The sequence below is a fragment of the Hyperolius riggenbachi genome, chromosome 4 (assembly GCF_040937935.1).
Source record: "Hyperolius riggenbachi isolate aHypRig1 chromosome 4, aHypRig1.pri, whole genome shotgun sequence".
NCBI lineage: Eukaryota > Metazoa > Chordata > Amphibia > Anura > Hyperoliidae > Hyperolius > Hyperolius riggenbachi.
Window position 1 is genome coordinate 109422842 of NC_090649.1, and position 27023 is coordinate 109449864.

Sequence of the window (27023 nt, forward strand, 5' to 3'; positions counted from 1 at the left end):
TGGCCAGGACCCACTTAAAGAGAACCTTAACTGTAAAAAAAAAATGAGTTTTACTTACCTGGGGCATCTACCAGCCAATTTACCAGTTACACCCGTAACGCGTAAAAATGTACTTGTTGATGTCTGCAATAGCTCCCTGCACTAGCAGGAATGCGTAAAAACGTACGCATGGCGGCCGGTCGACTCCGTCGACAAAACAAAACTAGCTGGCAGCGGGGGACCAGAGGAGCCATGAGTGACTGCGAGGGCACAGGATGGCTGCAGGGGGCTGGTAGATGCCCCAGGTAAGTAAAACTTTTTTTTTTATTTTTTTTTACAGTTAAGGTTCCCTTTAAAGGGGTGAAATGTGCTGTGCCTGGCAGCTGAGTACCGCCAGGATCCACACAGCCAATAAGTTGATTGAAGTTTGCGAGGTCTCCGTCATTTAAAACATGCTTGAAAAGACAAAGAAAAACAGAGAGCCGAAAATAGTGTAGTATGTCAATTCAATTGGGTATAAACAATATACGTGAATATGGAAATATACTCACAAAATTAGGTTACCGCTGGCAACCACTAAGATAGCAGGTGGGGAGATTCGACCCAATCGGGTTAAGAATGTCACTCGCCATAGAAAAGAAAGGGGAAATAACCCCTCCATCAGGGGTGGACTAATATACAGCGTGAAATAACAGCGATGCCAATTCAGGATAAAAGTGAAAAAAAAAAACGTTTAAAAGGAGGAGGCAGCGGTGGACTTACCTCCCCATAATTAGACACCACAGATTGTATCCACTGAAAAAGACTCTTTATTCAAAAGTACTCCACAAATAAATGCAACGGGTTTCAAGGGCATCATCCCGCTTCATCAGGCAACAGTTGCAGCTGAGAGAAGCAAAAGCAAATACTATAATATATAATGTAAACATAGCTTTTTGTATTCATATGTGATAATAATCATCACTTACATGATTATGTCAGTAAACACACCTTATACGGATCAATATAGAACTTATGCAAATTTGATGTGCCTTGCCACGTTACGTAGTAACGTGTCTTTTAAAACCTGTTACTGTAAGGCAGCTACAGTCAGCTGTTTTCGGCCTCTTGCCCTGAGCAGCTCAAAAAAGGGCAGGAGCCTAAGATGGCAGACTGTCGCTGCCTTACAGTAACAGGTTTGTTCTAATAAATGTGTGATGACTGATGGAGACTGAGCGGACTTCAATCAATGTATTGATTTTTACAGATATGACATGGAAGTCTGATATGCTATGACATGCCCCATGCAATGGACGGAACTGATGTTTTTAGAACTAACAGATCCAACATGCCATCCACAGCACAAACCCATTGTAGTGCGAGTTCAGAAGGTCCAGTTTATACAGGCATTTCGTAGGCCTTTAAATTTTCTTAAATCCTCTCTAACGTGAAATCCCCATTCATTGTAATGTGCCAGTATGCATGAAGAGGGTTTTAAGATGTTACAGTTGCTGGCGTACTAGTAAATGCATCGTGCTGGGTGGCGCAGTGGTGTAGTGAATAGCAGTCTCACCTTTGTCTTACAGCGCTTGGGTCTCCAGTTCACATCTGCACCAGTAAATTATCTGCATGGAGGTTGTTTGTTCTCTCCCTGTTTCTGTCACAATAGAGGTACTGTAAAATTTACAGTGTAAATGATACTGACATTAACCTGGTCAATATAAATGGAGAAAAAAATGGTAGATTATAAATCTGAGGGTAACCTTGGATGAGAATTACAGGAGGAAAGTATATTTGTTCCACACACACTCAGAAGTACTGCTGTTGCTAAGAGTGCCAGGAGGAAATCTCCCAGCATCAGGAGAAAGGCCCTCCCCTTGGACCTTTTTGAAGCCTCTCCGTAGTGCCTTTTTAAAGCAATAGTTCGCCCTCTCTTTTATTATTCATTTGTATAGCTCTGACATATTCAGCGCAGTTTTAAGGGACACAAGTGAGAGGCATATGAAGGCTGCCATAATGATTTCCTTTTAAACAATACCAATTGCCTGGCTGCACTGCTGATCTCTGGCTCAGGGACGGTCCGAGGCATAGGCTGGAGAGGCTCCAGCCTCAGGGCGCAGTGTAGGAGGGGGCGCACAATTCATTCAGCTGTCATTCCTAATTGTGTTTGAAGCAGAAAGAAATAAGAAAAGGAGATACATGGAAGTGACTACAAGCCAGATAACTAGAGATTAAGGTGTTGGGGGCCCTGGGGTGCCTCTTAGTCTAAGAGCAATCAGTGTGTGACGGCTGGGGTGGAGGGATGGAGGGGCGCACTTTGGTGTCTCAGCCTTGGGTGCTGGAGGACCTTGTCCCGGCTCTGCTGTGGCTGCAATAGTGTCTGAATCACACACCTGAACCAAGCATGCAGCTAATCCAGACAGATTTCAGTCAGAACACCTGATCTGCAGATGGTCAGAAGGACAACCAGGCAATCTGCATTGTTTAAAAGGAAATAAATGTAAGCCTCCATATTCCACTTCAGGTGTGTTTTAAAGAGCACTCTGAATAATTAATGTCACGGTTTCCCAGAAAACTCACAATCCAATATCCTTACCCGTAGTTATACTCTCATATCCCTACCACAGTATAGGGCCACTTTGGGAAGAAGCCAGTTACCCATTCAGTATGTTTTTGGAACGTTCTAGGAAATCATATTGCTGGATAAAACCTATGCCTACACAGAGAGAAAATAATACAGAGATAGTGTCCTGGTTGGGAATTAAACCAAGACTCTAGTGCTGTTAGGTAAAAAGCGCAAGACACATAGCTATTGTGCTACCATTTACTACATCTATTGGCCCAGCTCATGACCACAATAGCCTGAAGCTTCCTCACTTTTCCACCCCATCTCCTGGTCAGTCTGAACCACAGCCCACATCATGAGGGTGTAGCTCAAGCTGCACTACCCACCTGAAACAGGAAAAAACTGCTCAGGACCCCTTGCAGAAAAAATCTGCAATTTAAGAGCCGCACCCACAATGTAATGCCGCAATTAGCATATCGGCAAGCCTTATTATTAGCCTTTTATTAGGCACCCAAATTCCCCGTTTTTGCCGCAAATTGCGGGTTTGCGGCAGTGGAATAGGTTAAGGTTAGGAGGGGGGTGATTAAGGGTTAGGCACCACGGGGGGTTGTTAGGCACCACCTGGGGGGTTAAAGGTTAGGCATAGCTAGAGGGAAGTCTTAAGGTTATGCATCGGTAAAGGAAGGTCTTAGGATTAGGCATCGGTAGACCGAGGTCTTAGGGCTAGTCATCGGTAGAGGGAGGTCTTAGGGTTAGGCATCAGTAGACAAAGGTCCTACGGCTAGGCATCGGTAGAGGGAGGTCTTAGGGTTAGGCATCGGTAGACAAAGGTCCTAGGGCAAGGCATCGGTAGAGGGAGTTCTTAGGGTTAGGCATCGGTAGACAAAGGTCCTAGGGCTAGGCATCGGTAGAGGGAGTTCTTAGGGTTAGGCATTGGCAGAGAAAGGTCTTAGGGCTAGGCATCGTTAGATGGAGGTCTTAGGGCTAGGCATCGATGGAGGGAGGTCTTAAGATTAGGTGTCAGTAGAGGGAGGTCTTGGGGTTAGGCATCAGTAGAGGGAGGGTTCTGTGCAAGGGCCTAGCTATGGAGCTATGGTCCCCTGGTGCGAGTTTTACATTGGGCCCCCCCAAGCACTCTATAGGTAACACTTGATACGTGTGCCAAGGTCATCCACAGTATTAGAGGTTCAAGAAGGGGATTGGGAACAGTTTGTTAATTATTACTACTATGCAAAGTATCTATAGAAGTAACCAAGGGCCTGATGCGGTTGCTACCTCTGCAACCCCTATTGCTACGCCACTGGTTCTGTGTCTGAGTAGGGTTAGGTTAAGACCTAATAAAATATTGGTAAAGATTACAGATATTTTATTATTGGAATTAAGTAGTAGAATATTGGTGATTTCACTCTTGCTTACTTTTTTTTTACAGTTGCCTTTTTTTTACATGAATGCCTACCCACCTCCCTAGTGGCTGACATCCTATTATATGCTCAGTTTATTTCAGGGACATTCCAAGTGGAACCTTGTCACCATCGTAGTGAAGTCTACAACACAAAATATCTGAAAGGTTGACCGGAGTTGCTTTATTCCAGTTCTCTTACTTCTGCACCATTGCCTGTATGCTGTGACTTTCCACATAGAGTAAAGTGAAAACAAGACTGTTGATGTGTTTAAACATTAAACTTTGGGCTTGTTAACCTAGATAAACATGTTCTGATGAAATTATAGAGGAGGACGTCATACCCTGCCTGGCATTTGCTGGCATTGTTTTGTTGGCGCCCGTGACATTGTGTGCCGATGTTTAGAAAGAGCAATGACCTCTGCCACTCGTTCCGAGGAGAGGAACGGAAAGTAATAACTAAATCTCATTTTAACAGTCCATTACACATTCAGATTGGGCATGTTAAAGAACAGGCTCGTTTTTGTGTGGTTAAGGCGGGCAGGCCTGAATGTGAATTGAAGATATAATTGAGCAGAAATTTGTGATTTTCTCTCATTTATCTTCTGGCTCTGTTTCCACTCAGTGCCATGCAGATTGCTCTATAGGCTTCCTCGCTGAGGCCGGGCTCAGTTCTTAGAAAGACCAGTCAAGTGTCTTGTGATGGAATAGCGATAATACAGCCATGTGGAGCTGATGGAGGCTCCTTTGGGAGGCACAGACAGGAAGCTTTGCTGTTTAGTAAAATAAATAAGCTGCTAGCGTATTTTTTTTTTTGTCTATGCATCCACTTTTGCATCTGTAGCTGCGTTCTTGTAATGTCTACTTCTGTCTTCTTGTTTATGTAGAATTACTTACAAGAATGGAAGTAATTATTCATGTTTGCCAACCACATGGCATGGATTCCTTTGCACTTGTCTGCCGTGTAAACAGATTCCAGATAGGCTCTCAGGCCTTTGAAATGATCACGTTCCCTCTTGTGTCTGTTAAAAATGTATGCTAAATCATATTTTATTGCTTTTGTATGCTTTAATATGAATCATGTGTTTATAGTGTTCTGCAAACAGTGCCCCCTTCTGGCCCCTAAACAGTTTTTTTTCAATGACTAAGAAAAAAAACCGAACCAGCCTTAATATCGTGAACATTTTTAAAATTTAAAATACATGTAAACCCATACAAATGAGAGGGATGTTTCTCCCAGAGTAAAATGCATTATAAATGACTTTTCTCTCATGTTGCTGTCACTTACAGTAGTTAGTTTGATGGAATTGACAGGTGTTGGACCAGTCCATCTCTCTTCATGGAAGATTCAAGGTCGGCTAGCACACCAGTATCAATCTTCCAGGATGTTTTATTCCTTATTGTAAGCACAACATGACAATTGTTTCGGAGCCACGGAGGGTCCCCTTCATCAGATACAGTGCAGACATACTGCACTGTATGTCTGCACTGTATGTCTGCACTGTATGTCTGCACTGTATCTGATGAAGGGACCCTCCGTGGCCCCGAAACAATTGTCATGTTGTGCTTACAATAAGGAATAAAACATCCTGGAAGATTGATACTGGTGTGCTAGCCGACCTTGACTCTTATAAGTGGGACTGATGGTGCTTTTACATCCAGGCTAAGCACCCGACTACCCACGGTAAGGTGTGCCTCTCCTAAACTCAATATTACATCTCTCTTCATGGGCGATTTTCAGAATTCCATTTATTCTTTACAAAAGCACTCCCCAGAAAGAATCTATACAAAGATGCCGGCCAACTTCCTTACTTGTTTGCACACTATTCTGGCAGCTGGACTGAGCAACTGCTGTTCAGTAAGTGCTTTTGAAAATAAAGAAAACCCTGAGAATCACCCATGAGGAGATGGGCTAGTCCAAAACCTGTCCGTTCTGTCAGATTTCTACTACCTACTGTAAGTGACAGCAACAAAGAAGAAATGTAATTTATACCTCCTTCTACGTGTTTTATGTATTTTACATTTTACAATTTTTCATGATAGTGGTCATTTATAGCAATCTGTAGTGAGGAAACTTGCTTCGGGTTTTATACATAGCTATGTAGAGGGAATCCTTGGATACCATAAAGCCTTTCCCGGTGCTTGGTCTGTCCTGTCTTGTCTGGTTAAAGTGATTCATCATGATAGGTTTTGGGTATTCCTCGGGAAGCCTTCAGAAGTACTCACGTTCCCGAGTAGTTCCATAGACGAGTGTATCCATACAGGGCATGCTCCAGCCTGGCCTCACGCGTGCGCAGTATGGGTGCGCTTATCTTCAGAACTACTCGGGAACGCAAGTAGTTCTGAAAACCGGCCCAAAGAGTACCGAACAACTATTCAACCTAGCAGGTCAAATAACTTCAGCAGGGGACAGAGCAGGAACCATTGGATGGATGGGGGAGCGGTAAGACTCAGTAATATCCAGAGCCTTCTTCATAGCTCCAACCTCCTTACATTGGATATACACCCCACACCCCTTATGTGTCCCTCTTTCCCACACCTTATGTCCCTCTTTCCCGCACCTTAGCCTATATGGCAGGTACTCCTCTCCGCCACTGCATGGAATCAGTGACTTGTCTGTTATCTTTATACCTACCTTGCAATCTGCACACCATTGTTTATTGTGGAATCACTATTTTGTGTACCATTGATTAATGCTGTAAAAGCCCCCGTGTAACATCGTTTAAAGTAGACCTGAACTCTTGCACAGGACAGAAGTAAAATGGACAGAAATGCAACCTCATTTGTGTCTAATCACAACTTTTTATTTTTTCCCTGTAGATTTTCTTATTCATGTTTTCAGTGTTCACATAGGGAAACATCAGCTATGAAAACCTATTCTCACTATGTCGGCGTATGTCAGAATAACTTTTGGTTTACAGCGTTGGTCCGCTTTTTCAATATCATTCTACAATGCTGCGTTACATGTGAAGACTAGCAAAGAAAAAAGTCTAATTTTGCATACATTCCAGCATTTGTAACTGACCTACCCTATATGTAGATCTGTACCTGGAGTGGAGCTTAGCATATTTATTAGTGTGTGTGTGTTTGGAATTTCTGACCATTTACAGGAAATAGGATTATAGTGCTCTCCTGTTATGCTATGCTTTCATCTGCCAGTCTGTTTTATTTGTATTGTGTTTCGTGGAAACAACATTATGTTGATTTATTTTCTGCTTTTGCTTTATGCTCTGCTCTAGAAAAGACTCCAGGAAGCATTTCCACTCCTCACCCCATGTGTATGTTATTTCTGAGAGGTGCAAACACTTATCTGATTCTTCGGATTCCACAGGAGACCGCAGCCAGGAGAGTCCAATTCTGCTTAGGGCTAAGGCACTTCAGCAACAAAGTTATAGCAATTTATCACTGCCCATGTTGCTGTGACAGACAGTCGTGATTTCTCCATATATATAAATGTCCTCCCTCTGCTGCTCTGTCATTTGTTAGTGAGGTTTAGTAGTGCACTCACTGGCAACAGATGCTGCCTATTAGCTTCACTTATTACCTACACATTGCCCTCAGAGTCATCTTTAGCAACATTGAGTCGCAGTATAGCAAGCTGCAGATGTCATGTTCTGAACCTCCTAGCAGTTGCTCTGTGGAAAGAGGTGTGGCCTAAACTGCCACTCCCTTTCTGGTAGGCTGGGCTAAAGAGCCCAGTAGTGGTGGTCATATGAGCTTGTTACTCATGCATTCACCTCAGTGCTAATCCAGTGACTGGCAGTAAACTTGGACACTCCCATATCACTGTCTTTTAACCATATTAAAAAACTGATTTGCATCTATATAATATAAGGCCTGCCGTTAAAGTGAACCTGTACTAAGTAAAATTATGTCAAATAAATGCATTATATACCTGCAAATGAATATTACATACTTGCCTCGCCGTCAGTTACTCTCAGAAGCTCAACATTTTCTTCTTACGATTCCTTCCAATTCTGACAAGATTTTGTCAGAACTAAAATATAGCAGTTGCTGTCAATCATAACCGAAAGGACAGCTGATGAGCAAGGTAATGTCCATGCTCCTTTATGGGCTTAAGTGGGCAATATTACAGTTAAAAGTGTGCTGACCAGGAAGCTGTTGTGGAGATGATGGCCATTTTCAAAATGGAGGACGGAGAATTCAATTGATCACAGTGGACAAACAGCATGCAGAAGAGGAGAAAGAGATTGATAAGTGGAGTACACGGGAGGCAAGTATGATGAGTGCATGTTTATTTTGACTTCAGGTTTGCTTTAAGCAATGTGTTGCCTGCGCACTACGCTGCAGACCACGTGGCCATGATTGACGGCGATGTTTCACGCAGCCGCAGTAAGGACGACCTCGAGGTCGGCCTGAACAATGTGCGGGGAGCCCGGGACGACGGCGGAGCGATCAGCGTGGGACAGTCGGCTGCAAGGGGCTGGAGAGAGCCCTAGGAGAGTAAAGCTGATTTTACCTTTTTTGCCAGATGTTTCCTTTAAGGTCCCATAGCTCCCAACAGTCCCTCTTTTGGAGGGACAGTCCCTCTTTGGGAGCCCTGTCCCTCTTTACTCCTCATTTGTCCCTCTTTCAGGACTTTGTCTCTCTTTCTATGTAAATATATATATTTCTCTGCTAAAAAATGTGGTTGATTGACTCTAAACTTTATTCTCATCCTTTAAATTGTTATATTACTAATTTTAAAATGTTAATATGAAGAAAAATAAACTCCGATAGAAAGGACCAGTGTGGTTTAAATTATAAAACATATTTTTCTTATGAAATCTTTATGGTATGTGTGACTAGGGGTGTGATGGGGCGTGATCAGGGGTGTGGCAGGGGCATGGCCTAAGAGTCCCCCTTTCTCATCTCAAAAAGTTGGGAGGTATGAGGACCATACACACCTTTGATGGACTTCACCCATCAGGGAGTGGCACCTGATCCCCTTGGGTGATATGCCTGGGACAGGCTACACAGACGCAAGTCTGCTGCATAGTGGACTGTACGCAGTGTTGTTATGCGGGGGGGTGGAGAGACGGTGGAGCGGCATGTGTGTGACATCAAGTAAAGGGTGGAGGAGCTGCATAAACAATTAAATTGTCTGTCAGTGGAGGTGAGTTGATCCGCTGGATGGATTGCTTGCGCGTCAGGGATCAGGCGCCTCTGTACTCACACCTGATTACTATTGGCTGAGGCGGTCGTTATCACAACCGCCTCATCAGGCGTGTTTAAGAGACTTTATACCTCTGTGTAAATTATTTGTGGGAGGGGAGGATTCAGGTACAGTATGGTATCCGGAATAGGAGGCTTTCTCTTATTTGCATGCTGAGATAAGCTTGTTACTGTAGCTAATAAAAACCAAAACTTCCACGGCACAGTTCCTGCAGTTAGGCAAGGGCCCCCAAACAAGGTAAAAACATTTTTAAAAAAAATCATAATAATGGGAGGAGGAACATATTGTGACATATTTTAGGGCACTTTGGGGCACTAAATTCTTTTTGCCACTTTTTTAAATTTTTGGATGGCACAGCTCGCTTTAAAGTGGAACTTTAAAATTTGTATAAAACAAAGTGTTTCACTTACCTGGGGCCTCTGCCAGCCGCGCGCAGTCTTCCTGTCCCGCGCCGGTCCTCCACAATCCTCCGTTCTCTTGCCACCAACTACGCCTGCACCCCCCGAGCCACGCGTCTTTTTCTGCGTTCCAGTCGGCAATAGCATCCTGCGCTATTAGCGGGAGAACGGATGAACGGCTCGGGACAGGAAGGCTGCACGGGGCTGATAGAAGCCCCAGGTAAGTGAAACACTTTGTTTTATACCAATTTAGAGTTCCTCTTTAAGTACACAGACAGCGATTTACCACCCGAAAAACTGCCAATATGAGTGAGGCCAAACGCGTGTGTGTGTGTGTGTGCGTGTGTGCGCGTGTATGTTTATGCGATGGAAGCACAGGGCAGCAGATACGTATGGACTTGCATTAGGCACCCAGCAATCCTGCAAGATTCTTAAAAACATAATAAGATAGCTCTTCCAACTGGAATTGTGTCCAATGTTAACACTCCCACCAGATTCCAGAATTAAACAGCACGGTGTTCTTCTGCCAGTGTTTAGTCACTGTATGACTGTCACTGCTTGTTATTGCAGAACATGATGGAAAACTTTCTAGCAGTTTGGGTAATGCTGATCTGCCCCCTTATCCATCCCACAGGATATTATTCCATGCTGAAACGCTCCCAATGGCTTCAGCTATGACCGCTGTGTCAGTCTGTTCTCATGGATCGCAGCCCAAGCTCTGGCCATCTGTGAGACCTTCTTCCAGTGCACTAATTACTTGCTGTAACCTAAAGAGGGATATTTATAAAAGAAAAGGTAACAGACTTTTTATGTTTAGTGTTAGTGTAATATTGTGGTAATTATTATTACATGTTATATTTATTTTGTTATTAAACAGAGCTGTGACAGCCGCAGGCAGAAAGGTAAAATGTCAGTTAATAACCATTTATTCAAGTCCGTGTATCCTGAACCAGTGAATGAATAAACAAACAGGAAAACCAGAAGTTCCAATATAGTATAGTATTTTAAACCACTAGGATAAGGAGCAATAAGAATGATACTTATGAGGGTGGGTTGCTAGAGGCAACCGCAATAAAATGCCTGTGGAGAAATCAATCTCCATGCAGATAGATCTGGGTTCTTCTCTGTGAAATGGTCGGTCACTCTCCAAACACAACAAAAATCATAGGGAAGGACACTGGGTGGGAGGAGGCACCCCAGGGTGTATACAGGGATGTGCCCACGAGTAATTCTGAGTAGCTAGCTACTCGAATTTGTGATTCAAGGGTTATTTGCCTCAGGTATATAGCTGGGAGAGAGGGGGTTAATTACTGAGCTGCCCGCCGCTTCTATGCGTATCGCAGCCCCGGATGCGTCCAATGGGATGCGTTTCACGACTTAGTACCATGCACTTCCTCCTGGCTGAAGGGGGAAGTGCACAGAACTGAGTCGTAGGACACGTGTGAGGCTGTGATACACATAGAAGCGGTGGGCAGCTGGGTAATTAACCCCAGTTCTCCCAGCCACACACCTAAGGCAATTAATCCTCATTAGAATCACAAAGTCGAGTAGCTAGCTACTCATAATTACTCGTGAGCACATCCCTAGGCGTATATAGCTCTTGTGAACTGTTTATAATAAGTGGTCTTAGCTCGGTTGAGGCATGGATTATAAAAATTATTTATTGAACACATGACAACTTTTCATGGGCTTTACCCATTTCATCAGGTCAATATAACCGTGTCTGTTAGGAGAAGCCAAGTAAGTTTGGAGTACCTGTATTGAGGTGGCCACACACTACAATAAAATAATCTGATTTTACAATAAGATCCATTGGTTGCTCGAAAGCTTGTTTTTATTCAAGCAAGATATGCAATCGGATTTCCTGTTTCTTTCAATATAATTCGATCGAAAGTGGTGTTTTATTCTGATCATTTTTTTTATGAGAATTGAATAGTGTAGGGTGGAGTTTAGATTTCTTAATATGTACACATCTGTCCTTCTTTCTTCCTCATTTGTCCCTCTTTCAGGACTCATGTACAGATCTATGGAAATATATGTATTTATGTACCAAAGACCACAAACAAGATTGTCCCAGTGCTCAAACTGCCAACAGCTTTCAAGTATCAGGGAGTCAACCAGCCTACACCTGGGTCCAACACGGTGCACAATCTCAAGGCAACAGAAGAAATTGACTGCGTCTCTATGTGGATTTAGCAATTTTAGGTCAATTTATTAGTGGTACGTTAGTCACAAAGCTGCACAATGTTTCGGTACATATGTACCAAAGAGTCAGTTGCTGGTTCACATCTCTCCGAAACACTGGATCCTGTTTCTCTTAAGCCACCGGGTGTGTTCCTGCCGTACTTTATGGACTTCCCAGCTTCAACAGGAGTCTGGGATTTAGGGTCTAAAATGAACAGCAGGGCACACAGAATGGGAGTATGATGGGAGCACAATCGGTGGATGCAGAACAACATGATGCTGTAACTTCCACTCCAGGGATCCAGTGACAGTCTTGGGGAGTACAACTTCCCTTGTCTTCATATGATTCTCAGGGTTGGTTTTCTGGAAAGGCCACAAAGGCCCGGGCCTTAGAAGACTGCTGGCCAAGGGGCGGCTGGACATGGAAAAGGGTTTGCAGAACAGGAAAGAAAAGCCTTCAAATTGGAAAGGGAATCTGCAAATTGGAAGCAACATGTAGAAGAGGAGAGATGCTGCTCAATGGAACTGTACATGAATGATGGGGACTGTGGTACATGGATTTTACACATGGAAGAGGCAACTGCACTTGGAATGGGTGAGGCACTGTTGCCCACATTAAGGAACCGCAATAAGTTGGCCTGGGGGTGGAAAAAGTGTAAATCCGGGGCTTAATAATTATTAATGGAATACTCCTTTAACTTCATTCGGTTTGTCTTGTGTTGCAGCACGTTGCTGCCTTCATATTCTGTTCGCTAGCAGAATACAGAGGAAGCTGTGTTTCTGTGTATTTCAGTGTGGAAATAGTTGTGTGAATTTCCCAGCAGTCACCAGAGACTACTCAAGCAGCCTAATAGATTGTGACAGACGGGTGGCATTTTCCCTGCCAGCCCAAATGTGGGAACACAGGAAACTGTAGCATTGGGTCTATAATTTCTCCTTTTATTCTGAGACCTGTGAATTAAGGGACAAATGACTTGTGTGAATGAAATAAGATAGCCCCGTCCAATCAGTTATTTACACAAGCAGGTGGCTCTTCTTCCCAAGAGGGATGAACAATCCTGGCACACCCTATACTTCCCCTGTCTAACCTCACAGATCATATAAAACTGGACAGAGGAGGAGAGAAAGCAGATGGAGCAAGTCACGGATACGAGCCCAAAGTGACAGCTATCCAATTACAGTCACTTTCTGAGCCTGTGACATCTACATGAGGATGAGTTACCATGAGATTTGCCCAAGTCTATATATCACTCGCTGCTCTCCAGATTGTAGAACTCGAGCACATAAATAATCACATATAGATCCTATTAAGAAGAGGTAACCGCTAAACTCCAGGCAAATACAAAGGAGAACACTCTCTAATGCAGCCTTTCTCAACCTTTTTGTCCTGGAGGTACCCTGCAAATAATTTTTGGACCTCAAGGAACCCCTGCAAATAGTTTTTGGATCTCAAGGAACCCCCGCAAGGTAATGTCTATGTTTCCCTATGGCTCAAGTGGGCAATATTAAAGCTTAAAGAGAACCCGAGGTGGGGTTCTGACAATGCTATCCGCATACAGAGGCTGGGTCTGCCTACACAGCCCAGCCTCTGTTGCTATCCAGATCCCCCTAAGCCCCCCCCCCTCCCGTGCTCTGCTATCCCCCATAAATCACAGCCGCGCTATGCGGGCTGTGTTTACCTCTGTAGTGTCAGTTTCGTTGCTCCCCCGCCTCCTGCATAGCTCCGGTCCCCGCCCGCGTCCCTTCCCTCCAATCAGCAGGGAGGGAAGGGATGCGGGCGGGGACCGGAGCTATGCAGGAAGCAGGGGAGTAGCGAGACTGACAGTACATAGGTAAAGACAGCCTGCTGTGACACGCTGCGTGTCGACAGCACGGCTGTGACTTATGGGGGATAGCAGAGCGCAGGGGGGCTTAGGGGGATCTGGAACTGGATAGCAACAGAGGCTGGGCAGTATAGGCAGACCCAGACTCTGTATGCGGATAGCAATGTCAGAACCCCACCTCGGGTTCTCTTCAACAGTGTGCTGACTAGGAAGCTGTTACGGGTTGATCACCATTTTTAACCTTCCTGGCGGTAAGCCCGAGCTGAGCTCGGGCTATGCCGCGCAGGAGGATATCTCAGCCCCTGGTGGGGCGATTTGCACCATTTAAAGTGCTGTACGCGCAGCTAGCATTTTGCTAGCCGCGCGCACAGCTTGATCACTGCCACTCTGTGGCGATCGCCCGTACGCAGCGGCGGAAGAGGGCCCCCTTGCCAGAGCCCTGCGCTACCCGGATCAATGAGTTCCAGGCAGTGCTATGGGCTGGATCGGAGGCCTCTGACGTCATTCCGATCGTCGCCATGGCGACAGGAGAAGCCAAGCAGGGGAACGCGTTATATACGCGTTCCCCTGTTTGCTATTGATGCCAGCGACGATCGCACTAGAGGGACACATGCACCTTCTAGTGGTGTTTCATGTGGCTACCACTCTGGTAGCTTTACATGAAACAAAAAAAAAATAAAAAAAAAAATGGATTTCTGCCTACTTGGCAGAAAAAATTAACCACCAGGAGGGTTAATATAAATTACCGAGAGTTCCATGGATCACAGTGGACAAACAGGGCATGGGAGAGGAGACAGAGATCGAGGAGTAGACTACACAGGCGGTACATTGACTACACAGGCTGTAGTTCTGCACCTGCGCAGTACGCTCCAGTCCACGTGGCAGGGATTGACAGCGCCGCTTGCGGAGGTGCAGTACCGGCCGACCTCCAGGACGGCCTGACGTCATCACCGTGTACCGGGAGGCAGAGGCGGCAACCGGCTGCGTGCAGAGCTGCGGCGAGGGACATGCTGGGAGCTTGGGGCTGGATGAAGCCCCGGGTAAGTAGCCCTTATTTTACTTATAGAGACCTGATAACTCCTTGAATAGTATTTTCTTTGGGTCAAATTTTACTTCTTTTCATTTCAACCTCCCTGGCGTTCAATTTCTGCTGGATGTCTGTGTTCAGTGCTTCAGTTCATTTTCATAAAACATTTTTTGCCTGTAACTTATCAAAATGTGCCAAGCCAAGGGTCTAGTAGACATTGTGAGTATAATAAAAGTTTTAAACACAAAATCATGTAAAAAAAAAAATAGATATAATTTAATTTTCCCTTTCTGCCAGGCATCAATTTTCCCACACTTAAATTTTTTGGTAGAAAATGTGCAGTTTTTAGTATGCGTTCTTTTGCATTAAATTCGCATTCGTGTGCAAGTTTTCACATGCAGGCTTTCAGAGAATGCAAAAATTTGCATATAAACACAAATTTTAATGCAAAAAAACGCATGGAAACAAAAACGGATCCTTGCCTTAGAACTGCTGGATGAGCCTGACTCATCCATACTGTTCTCATCTGTTTTTCCCTGGAGGAGTCAGCTCGTCTATACCACCAGGGGAGGCTATGTGCTGAAAGATTTCCACCCAGATTTAATGTCCCACCAACATGGGTGCTGTTTATTCAACTCCCACACAGAGAAATGACAGATTTGAATTTTTCCTACTGTCTGATATAAGAGTTTGGACAACAGAAGTTTTATGGCTTCTGGTTAGATTTCAGGAGAGATGCCGGCTGCATGCAGACTTTCCCACTCCACATAAAGCTCTGGTTTAATAAACCTTGCAATAAAAAACAGATTAAGGATTGGTGCACACCTAAAAGCGCTAGTGTAATCACAAACGCTAATTTTTCTAAGCGATTCTAGTTATGCCTATCCATTTTTATTTTTCTTATTTATTTATTTTTTTTTTTGCGTTTTGGTGTAGCAATTTTTTATTTTCTGTACAGTAAAGCTGGAAGTGTACAGCTTTTGTAAAAAAAAAAGTTTGGAAATCGCTATGTTTTAGCATTTTTAGAGCCATTTTCCTATACTTAAAGCGGAATATAAGCCTGCATTTCAACTTTGCTCTAAAACATTATTTACAGCATATTATATGCAACCAGCATTTTTTTTACTAGACCAGCATTGGTAGGGTTACACACAGAGCTTTAAAGTTCTGTGGAGAGACCTGCAGACACATCCGAAGTTTAGATAGATACATTTAAGTAAACACAATGTAACAAGTGGTGAATGTTACACACTCTTTGGCTGTCCTCCAGCTCCTGCACAGTCAGAGTGAGTCACATTCCTCACTTGTTACATTGTTTACTTAAATGTATCTATCTAAACTTCGGCTGCGCAGCATGTCTCTCCACGGAACTTTAAAGCTCTGTGTGCAACTCTTCTAATGCTGGTCTAGTAAAAAAAAAATGCTGGTTGCATATAATATGCTGTAAATAATGTTTTAGAGAAAAGTTGAAATGCAGGGTTATATTCAGCTTTAACATTGAGGCTGAATCGGCTCAGAAATGCTGCAGGACCTGCATTTGCGTTTGGGAAAAAATCAAATCGCTCTGGTGTGATCCATCCCATTCAAATACATTAGCCAAGCAGTTTTAAAAAGAGCTAGTGTTTTAAAAAGCGCTCAGAAGTGCTCTAGGTGTGCACCAGGCCTAAGCGAACACACAAGGTCGAAGTAGGATTGGTGCTACATTCACTCACATTACTCTCATCATGGAAAGTAATAGAGTGCATGGTCTGTCCAGAGGTGGGTCTCATCATATGTCTGACACCTGCCAGGTCCCAGGACCTGAGCAACTACAAATCTAAACTTTGTGTAGCAGTGACACTTTGTGTTTATAAATGAACAGAACATGCCTGTAGTTCATCCTGTATATTTGTATGAGGCAGACCAGGCTAGAGAGATGCAAAGTCTGAATGAATGGTATGTATACAGTTCCGTTTACAGCTGTGTGTGTGCTGTGATGTCAGATGACGTGAAGACACTAACAAAAAAAAATAAAGTATTTGTAGTTTAGTTTTGAGGGTACATCATTATGAATCTAAAACGAAAAATTACACCGCATTCTGAGGGCCTGAGCCCACTGACGCAGTTGTGTCCGCTTTTCAGTTACACATCAGTGTTACAGATGCTGAAGAGTGGACAGAAGCGGATATAACTGCCTTAGTGAGCTCAGGCCCTTACAGTTGAGTGTACTATGGGTATACAGAGGAAACTGTTTGTTTTCAACAGTATTTCTTGAACAGCAGTTGCAAAGTCTAACTGCCAAAATTGTGTGCAAGTGAATAGGGCTGGTATCTTACTATTTTGGCAGTTAAACTGCTGTTCAAAAAACCCTGAGAATCCCCCATGAGGCGATGGACTGGCCCAAAAACCTGTCGGTTCTGCAGATTTTAACTGCCTACTTTTTTCGTGATAGTGGTCCTTTAAAAAGAACCTGAACTGAAAATAAAAAGTCAAAATAACCATACATAGGTCATACTTACCTCCTGTGTAGTCTACGCCTCGATATCCTTCTCCTCTCCTGCGTCCCATTTGTCTACTGTGATCAATGGAATTCTCCAGTCATTTTAAAAATGGCCATTACCCCATAACCGCTTCCTGGTCAGCACACTGTTAAACTGTAATATCACCCACTTGTGCCATAGGGAAACAAGGACATTACCTTGCACATTCAGTTGTAACTGATAGCAGCTGATATACAGGTATAACTGACAGCAACTGGTATATTTAAGTTCTGACAAAATCTTGTCAGGACTGGCAGGGATCACTGTAAGAAGAAAATGGTGAGCTTCTGAGAGGAACTGAAGGTGAGGTTAGTATTTAATATTCATTTGCAGCTACGTCATGTGTTTATTTAAAATAATTTTACTCGCTTCAGGTTCCCTTTAAGAAAAAAAAGCGGGATTATCCAAAAAAATAGCACCAGTCTGGATTCAATGATAATTAACACATTTTTATTACATCCAAATTGCATTCCATATGAGTATTACACAATTAAAAACAACCTCAATCACTTATCCAAACACAAGCCAATAAATAGCAATATATCAATCAAATTGTATGAGTAGACCTGGTGTGTCAATATATGTAACCTGCACATAGACTAATTAGACTGTGTGTCGGTGTGTGAACCCGGGTTCAGACAGGTGCAAAGAGCAGCATACAAAAATGTGCAAACTGTGCAATAAGTAAACGTCCCTAAATACAAAATACTGGTGTCAATCATACATAGAAACAACACGTAGTGCAAAGGTAGCAAACTGCAATATTAAAGGACAACTGAGGTGACATGTGACATGATGAGATAGACGTGTATGTTCAGTGCCAAGCACACAAATAACTATGCTGTGTTCCTTTTTTCTTTCTCTGCCTGAAAGAGTGAAACATCAGGTATGCAAGTGACAGTTTCTGTCCGGGTCTAACTGTGTCAGACTACAGCATAACCCTCACTGATGAGTAATTACAGCCATAAAATACTTTCCTGTGAGTAAATGGCTTCTGAGAGCAGGAAAGAGATAAAAGGGTCAATAATTCATAGATTTGAGCTCTAGCATACTTCAGTAAAGGTGACACGTAGCAGAGACCATAAAACAATAAAAACTTAACTAGATTTAAATATAAAATAAAACTGTGGGATGTCTTTAAAAAAAAGTCATTTTTAAGAAGAAGGAGGATGGATACAAGTGGTTTTCTCATCAGTTTATTTTTACCTTGGATGCCCTTTTAAGTGCTAATGGAAAAGTGCAATTGCTATAAATATGATGCTGGCAGGTAGTAGAACTGTGCAATAAAAGTGTATATACCTCACCCCGGTATAAGATGGGGAGGAGGAATGGATCAGGAGCAAGGAGGGAATCTGCAATAAGTCAGGGTGGACGAGTCCACCTGTTCTGTGGGTGCCACCCCGCTTTATCAAGACCGAGAGCCTGAGTGGAGTGACTGTCGGTGCTCCATTCATAGTACTGGATGCACCTTTATCATGGCATCATCCTAATTGTTGCAACAGTCGCTGTATTCTCTGACTGGTATGCATTGATCTGTATAGCCCACAGAACTCCATCAATTACATAATCCGAATGAAGTGAAACTGATGTAAATGTAGAAAGCTGTGTATCGGCTTTAACTCCTTACTCCCTGTCCCGAGTTCACCATCTAGAACTATGTATTAGCGGACGGACGAATAACTCCTGTAAATGTTGTTTGCAGCAGTAAATGAGAGATGGGGCCATTTACAATAGGTTGCCATGGCAGCTGCTGCGGCGTGGACATAATTTATTACATACATTCATAATCCCAGCTTCCATGCAGTTCTGGCTGGTGGGGAATGATTTTTCTCTGGTGCTGGAGTGGCTGCTTTATCACCTGTCATGACCAGGCAAATATTTGTGGAAGTGTCCTTAATCCCTGTGCGGTAATCCCTGGCAGCTGGCCGTGCCCTGAAGACCTGCAGATTGTGGAACAGAGGTGTTAATGTGTTTTATGGCTCTCTTCGCTTCCAAGGTGAACATGTGTCAAATCCGTTGGCTGGACATACATCATGCGATTTCTGTGACGGTGAGTCAGATTTCAGCCTCCACTAGAACAATAGGTTGCCATATGGCATTTAAAGTAACTGAATGTACAGCGATAATAAGTTAGCAACGTTCTTAGTGAGAATTGTACTATTTTTGCAAAGTAGGTATGTGGCCCGATAGATGGATGGCATTTAGAAGAGGAAATATTTTTATTTGGCAGATTTTTTTCTATTCTTTGTCTTAGATGGGGAACTCCCTACATTATTCGAATTCCAGCCAGGGCACTATCTGCATGGAGTTTGTATGTTCTCCCCATATTTGTGTGGGTTTCTTCCAGGCACTCCAGTTTCCTTTCACATTCCAAAAAACATACAGATAAGTGAATTGGCTTCCATCCCAATTGGCCCTAGACTACGATACACACACTACATGATATAGACATATGACTATAGTAGGGATTGGATTGTGAGCTCCTCTGAGGGACAGTTAAGTGACAAGACAATAGACTCTGTACAGCGCCGCGGAAGATCTTATTGCTATATAAATACTAAATAATTTATAGAATTAGGGTAACAGTAACTCACATTTTTACAACTGGAAATTATTTGCATCTGTACCACACTTATAATTGAGGCCTGTGTGGTTAATGGCCCTAAGGCTGGAATACCTAAGAAAAGCGTGTCGCTGTGGGAATCTGCATGAGACTGCAGCCAGTCACATTAAGGCCTGGAACCCACTATAAATCGCAAGTTGTTAGCCATTTTAATTAGCGTCTTGTAAGCGATTTCATAAGCGTTTTCCAGCGATTTTTGTAGCGATTTTAAAAAGTATAAGCTTTTTTCCAGCGATTGTGTAGCGATTTGCGATTAGTGATTTTAATTCTGATTGGTCCTTTCAATTTATTCAAAAAATTTTAACAGTTTGCAGTAATGTGTAGCAACGCTCCCAAAATGCTGCATGTCCTGCGATTTTGCTAATCACAATCGCTACTGTGGAATTTGTTACATTTATCTACATTGGCAGAGCGTTTAGAGAAATCGCTAGCGATTTAAAGCGTTCCCTAAATGTTCAAAAAAGCGCTCTAGTGGGTTCCAGCCTAATGCTTATTTCTTAAAGAGAACCTGAACTGAAAATAAAAATGTAAAATTATCATACACAGGTCATACTTGCCTCCCATGTAATTTGCTCATCCACCTCTTTCTCCTCTCCTGCATCCTGTTTGTCCACTGTGCTCGATGGAATTCTCCGCCCTCCATTTTGAAAATGGCCATTACCCCATAACAGCTTCCTGGTCAGCACACTGTTAAACTGTAATATCACCCACTTGAGCCATAGGGAAGCATAGACATTACCTTGCACATTCAGTTGTAATTGACAGCAGTTGATAACTGACAGCAACTGGTATATTTCAGTTCTGACAAAATATTGTCAGAACTGGAAGGGATAACTGGAAGGGATCACTGTAAGAAGAAAATGGTGAGCCTCTGAGAGGTACTGATGGTGAGGTAAGTATGTAATATTCATTTGTAGCTACATCATCTGTTTTAAATAATTTTACTCAGTTCAGGTTCCCTTTAACCTATCAGCGGCCTTGCAATGTTATGATCAGGAAACCCCTGATTCTCAAAACAATCGCATTGTGGCTCTGGCAAGGGCTGCACTTGTACTGCCTGATGCAAGAACTGCCTGATGTCAGTCGGTTTTATAAATAAATCCTGTCTGGGTTTTCTGGATCAGGTGTTCTAGCCTCATTGAAGATTCTTGGAGGCACTTAATAGACTGGGTCCATTGCCATGTCCTACCAAGGTTTATATGGAAGATCAACAATTGGCAAAGCCGGTAAAACCAAAATGGCTGGTAACAAGGTTGAAAAGAACAACCTAATTGAAAAGGCTAAGGACCAAAAAATGGTCCTTTTAGCGGACCGTAAGGGAACAGACCCTAATGTAGGTGAACTGATCCTATGTTAATCAATAAGATCCACTCACATTGCTCTGTTCGTACAGATCTGTTTGGCTCGTTCTGCCGAAAGGACCACAGGTTTGGTCTGCAGCGATTTTTACAGATCTTCTTGTCCATCAAGTTGACCGCTCTAACGGAAAGGGGGGTCACTGATGCAAATCTTATGCCGTTTAGAAACTGATCTGTTCTATGGATCAGTTTTTTCATGAGTCAGTTATTCATCCGTGCAAGTTGAGTTGACATGGAGAATTATTCTGCAACGTAACTGACCACTGTGAACAGGGCCTCAGAAGAGGTCATGGCGGCTGGTGATAAAGCTTCACTACTACAGCAATGTTTATGTAAAAGGAAGGTTTTTTTTTTATCGTTCTAAACTGGATGGAATTCCCTGTTGCAGGGAGGGGCAGTGTGCAATGGAGAGGGAGGCTTTTATAAATGAATCTCTAGATTCACCTGTGTGGCTGGATGGTAAGAGCTTTATACTTTCAGCCAGCGTACCTCGTTATAACCATATCTTACTGACAGTAGGAAGTCCCTTGTGCTTGGAGAAGGTTGAGATGGCAGCTAAAGTTCACTTTTTGCAACCTTGTTTCTCTTCTGCATTCCGCTGCAGTTGCTGGTTATAAGTAGAGATGGTCAGTGGAAGGCTAATTGATCTGCCAAGCATGGCAATTGTATGGAGCTTGGAACCAGGCTGGTCAAATGCACTTCCTGCTAATTTGAATTTATCCACTTCAAAGCTGCAAACAATTTGTAGGCAAGCTGGAAAAATTGGTAACTCAATGACTGCATTAGTTACAACCAGAAGCGTCACAGCTGGTTCTGATTGCAGAATCACTTTAAATACAGCAATCACCTTAAAGGAGAACTATAGCCACATACAAAGTGACATACTCACCTAAGAAGAGGGAAGGCTCTGGATCCCATAAAGCCTTCCTGTCCTCTCTCGGCCTCCTCATTCCAGAGCCAGGCATTGTGAAATTTCCCGCAGCCTGCATCTTCGGATCCAGGCTTTGGAAGTACTCGGGTCTCTGAGTACTCCTGAAAACAAGCCGTTCTGTGCTGCGCACGTGCAAGTTCGCGCTCGCGCAGTATGGAGCTGTTCGTATTCAGAAGTACTCAGAGGCACCCAGTATTTCAGTAGCTTTCTGAGGAGACCTTAAGGCTTCTTTAACATTAAAGACCACCTCCAGCCAAAAAAAGGTCTGAATGGCAATACTTATATGTAGTCTATGCACTGTGCACAGTTAGATGAAACATAAAGAGTTTACCTCTGGTACATCATAGTGATAAGAACAGACTCACATTTATATCTGTAGCAGCACTTCCTTATTCCTCCTGAAGCTGAAGCCTTGCTAAAGCATTGTGCCCTCCTCTTCAGCCTGGGTAACTCCCCTGCCCCTCCCTCCCCTGCTCTCTGCCTGCCTGGATCAAATTACTTCTCTTTTCACATTGTGTAGGAGAGAGAAGAGACAGGAAAACTTCTGCAGCCGTCTTATCATGTCTGTTTGCTACAATTCTTATTTCAGATGTCTGTCTGTTTGCCTAGATTAGATCACATTGATATGAAGTGTAAAGTTATGACATCAATCCCCCAGCATCCTTTGCACCTCTGGTTTTGGAGAAGAAAAAAAAAAAGCCCGGGCCCAATTTCACATTTTCAAGACCATGGCCTCAATTCATAAAGCATTACTGCATGTGGTAATGCTGAAAACAGACTTTCCCGAGCACTTAGCAAAGTGTCAATTCATAAAGGCTGTTACCGCATGAAACACTGAAATTACCGTGCAGTGAGGAAAATTACCGACTTGGCTGTAGTTACCTCCAACACATGTCAGTAAAACGTCAGCAAATGTCAATTCATAAAGCCTTCAACAAGCGGTAAGCCAGACGATATTTACCGACACCTCGAGTGAGGTCTTAACAATGCAGAGTGCAGGGAGCTGAATGGCTGTGCATGGAGCCGAAGTCTGTGTGAGTCATCTGTGCAGGGAGCACGAAATCTCTGGAAGTCTGTGCAGGGAGCCGAAGTCTGTGTGATTCATCTGTGCAGGGAGCCGAAGTCTCTGCAAGTCTGTGCAGGGAACTGTAATTACAGCTTGTAACAAGAGAGATATCTCCACACTTCTGCTGTACCGCTCAATGGGCTGCGGTAATTTACTGAACTTCAAAGGCAGCTGTGAAAATCTTTATGAATTAGCACACAAAGGTCTAAAATACCGAATGTGGTATTTTCCCGCCCAGATTTTTTTTTATCGCACTGCTTTTATGAATCAAGGCACATGTGTGGAATACGGACCCAAGGGGTGATAAAAACACACTTTATTATGTGATTTTTATTTATCTTGGCAAATTATTTTGTTTAAAGCAAACTGTAATTTATAAAGTAGGTACTCTTTAAACCTCTTACAGTGATGGCAGAATTAATAATGGAATCTGAAAAGTATTCTTTTTGCCAGTGATCAGTTAAAAATCACAATGGGACATCATCTGGAATACTTGTATATTTGCGTCATAGTTGTCATCGTACTCTTGTTTTGCAGTGCTGGGGTAGGGATAGCTGAACAGTTTTGCAAGAAGCAAAACTACCGGCATGTGTTCAAGGAGGGAGTCGCAGCAGTGAGGGTTAAGTTACCTGGCTCTTGCCGCATTGCTTTGCACTGCAATCCATCTTCCCGACACTTCCTGCTTTATGGCAGAATGAGGAAGTGATAGCATGATGGAGTGCATGGCAAGAAGTGGTAACACAGAAAGCTAGACCATCTCTGCTGCAGCTCCCTCCTCCATGTGGGTACAGTTTATATTCTTGTAAAACTGTACTTGCCCATCCATAGCGCTGGGTTCTCTGTTCAACATTGGGCCAGGACACTATCCTTTCCCCAAAAAAATGGCCTTAAAGAAGTGATCCAAGCAACTGAAAAAAAGATACACTTACCTGAGGCTTCCTCCAGCCCGTGGCAGCTGTCCTGTGCCCTCGCCGCAGCTCCGGGGGCTGCCGAACTTCTCAGCTGGCACAGCTGACCTCGACGGGTCGGGTTCCGGGTCGACTTCTTCTGCGCTCCATGGTGCGGGTCACGTGGTCTCTACGATGTCATCAGGACGGTACTGCGCAGGCCCATTAATGGTACAATTTTCAGCAAAGAGTCATCCAAGCGATACATGCAATCAGATTGACAGCAAATAAACCTTGTTGATGCCCCAAATACACTGCAAATGATTCTAAAGTTGATCGTTAGATGAGAATTTAGTCAATCGGAAAAACATTTTTTTTTATAATCACTTGTGATGGATAGGAAGTACAGATTGGTTCATTGATGGTGAAATAATCATTGTTTTAAAACATTTTATTTCTGATCACATCTATCTTGATCACTTGGGCGACTCTTTTCTGAAAATTGTACCTACAGTGGCACCTTAATTCTCTGGTGGTTTGATTCCTTCTGATTTTAGGGTCTAAAAGCGATACAATTTTTTCATGTGCTTTTAGACCCTAAAAGCACTTACTTACCTCCCTGAGCTCCAGCCTACAGTTTCCCTCCATCCTCCGGATGGCGCAGTAACCCTATAGTACGATTGCTGGCTGTCGTCATGACAACAGGCGGTGATCTCACCAGGGGAAGGCAGAGCCTCGGAGGAAGAAGAATGGGGCCGACGTCGGGATCCCCCGGGAGGTGTGTTGAAACATCCACTGCACGCATTGCTCTGTATAGAATCTCCGGCGGCTACCCAGAGTATAGGTCGTGGCTACCACTTTGAGCTGCGGTTTTCCGCCCCGACTGTAGCTTGGGGTGACCGCCAAGGAGGTTAAGTGTGAGATGGGGACATAACACTGACTGTAATACTGTAACATCTGCAACTATGGCGGCTGCGGACATGCAGGGTATACCCGCAGCCACCTTTGTTCCCTGTTCTTAGGCCTCATCCGTTCCGTCGGCGTCTAGCACGCCGGGAACGGTACTGTCTCGTGCTCATAGGGTCACTGTATCGCGCGGGCGCGCGCGGAGACAGGACCTTTATGCTGGAAGAAGGCACGTCAGCTGACCTGCCGGTCGGCTGCCTTCAGAGGTGACTCACGCGGCTCGGATTGGCTGATTGGTAAGGGGCGCGGCTGTGAGCTCTCCTCTGCTTCTTAAGCCTTCACTGGTCATTTGCAACTTGTCTGCTGTTGCGATTACACTCGTGTTAGCGCTCAGACCTTAGACTAGTATCCGGTGTGCTTTGATCTGGGAGGAAACCAGGGATTTCACACAAGACTAGGACTATTGGTATATTGTATTACTGATTACCTGTGTATGATTCTGGCTATACTCTGACCTTGCTATTGCTCATCGATTCTGTATTTCTGCTTATCTGACCTTAGTTGCTGAATCTCTGCCTGATAACTCACTATTCTTCTGCCTCACGTTTCTGTACTGTATTCGCCTCTCAGTTGCCAAACCTTGCCTGTCTGACCTCTCTACTCACCAGTGGGCCCTTGCCACTGATGAGGTGCTCTATTGATTAAAATACCCAGCAGCTCCTCTGGTGTGGTTTAGTTTCAGTTATACAGCTCCTGTGACTGATAGTACCTTACCAGCTCCTCTGGTAAGGTCTAGTTAAACTATTCAGTCGCTTGTGCTGATAGTACCTTACCAGCTCCTCTGGTAAAGTTTAGCCAAACTTTGTTGTCACTCCTGTTGTTAGTACTTTACCAGCTCCTCTGGTAAGACCTATTATTCATTCTACTGTTGTTGCAGCTAGTACCCACCAGCTCCCCTGGTGAGGGCTAGCACTGTTGTTGCAGCTAGTACCCACCAGCTCCCCTGGTGAGGTCTAGCAATGTTGTTTCAGATAGTACTCACCAGCTTCTCTGGTAAGATCTATTCATTTAATCTACTGTTGCACCAAACACTTTACACCTCTGTTTCTCAGCCGTCTATACTTGCATTATTGGTGATACTGCAGATCACACAATAATCAGACGTCTGTGTGCTACACCAATCGTTACAAATACGAGATTAGATTGTGAGCTCCTATTAGGTACAGTCAGACCTGACTATGTTACTCTATAAGGCCTGGGACCCACTAGCAGTGCTATTCTAAGCGCTTGTGATTTGAAAAGCACTTGCTAATGGGTGATTTAAAAAAAAAAAATCACATCCTTCAAGTGGGATCACACACAGCATTACATTAAAAAAAGCTTTTCAAATCACAAGTGCTTAGAAAAGTGCTGCTAGTGGGTTCCAGGCCTAAGAGCCCATTTCCACTGTGGCTTAATCTGGCCCGAATCTGTAGCGTTTTCCCGCTGGAAAGTCAGGCAGGGAAATGTTTCCTAATACTGCTATAGCTAAGCAATGCGGGCTGCAGCTTTCAGCAGCATGGGTGCCCTGGCCAAATCATAAACGACTGAAATACTGCAACTGGAATTACGGTAAGCCCTAAAGCAGTGTGGAAGATGTCAGTATCTGACTGTTAGCTGTGGGACTAGGATTGAAGGCATTCCCAGCAGCCTTCTGCAATGTTCTCCTGCTGCAGAATACAGCTTTCTTACCTGTGTGAAATGTGCACACAGACAGCGGTTTCCATGGCAGTGATGATCACATCTGTTTTTTTTCTCTTATGGTTTCTTTTAAGTAGTGGATTTATATTAAATTCACAGATGACATTTTTTAAAGAATATTGTGCAGTTAGAAATCTATTTTCATGGCATAAACTTTGTTTCCGTGGTCTTCAGCTGGCCAGGCAATTAATGACTAATTCATCAAATGAAATGTTCTATTCTTTCTTTTTTCTTTATGCTCCCATGAGATGAATTAGTCTTGTAGGAATTGCCTTTCATTGTAAAACTGCAGCATGTGCGCAATCCCAAAATAGCATGTGCTTCAGTGCTTTAGACTCATTCTGTAAATCAGTTTGTTTGGTGCAGATCCGCTAGCACAGTGCAGCCAATCAGGATTCAGGTTTGTGAGGTCTGACTACAGTCAACTGAAATCTATTACCATACAGTAATGCATGTACCTGA

The 27023-nt window shown here is 43.7% G+C and overlaps 1 protein-coding gene across 3 annotated transcripts in view; it reads left to right on the top strand.

The window, feature by feature from the left end:
• PPP2R3A (protein phosphatase 2 regulatory subunit B''alpha) overlaps positions 1-27023 on the top strand; it is a 350126-nt gene that overhangs the window by 129016 nt on the left and 194087 nt on the right. The window lies entirely within an intron of this gene.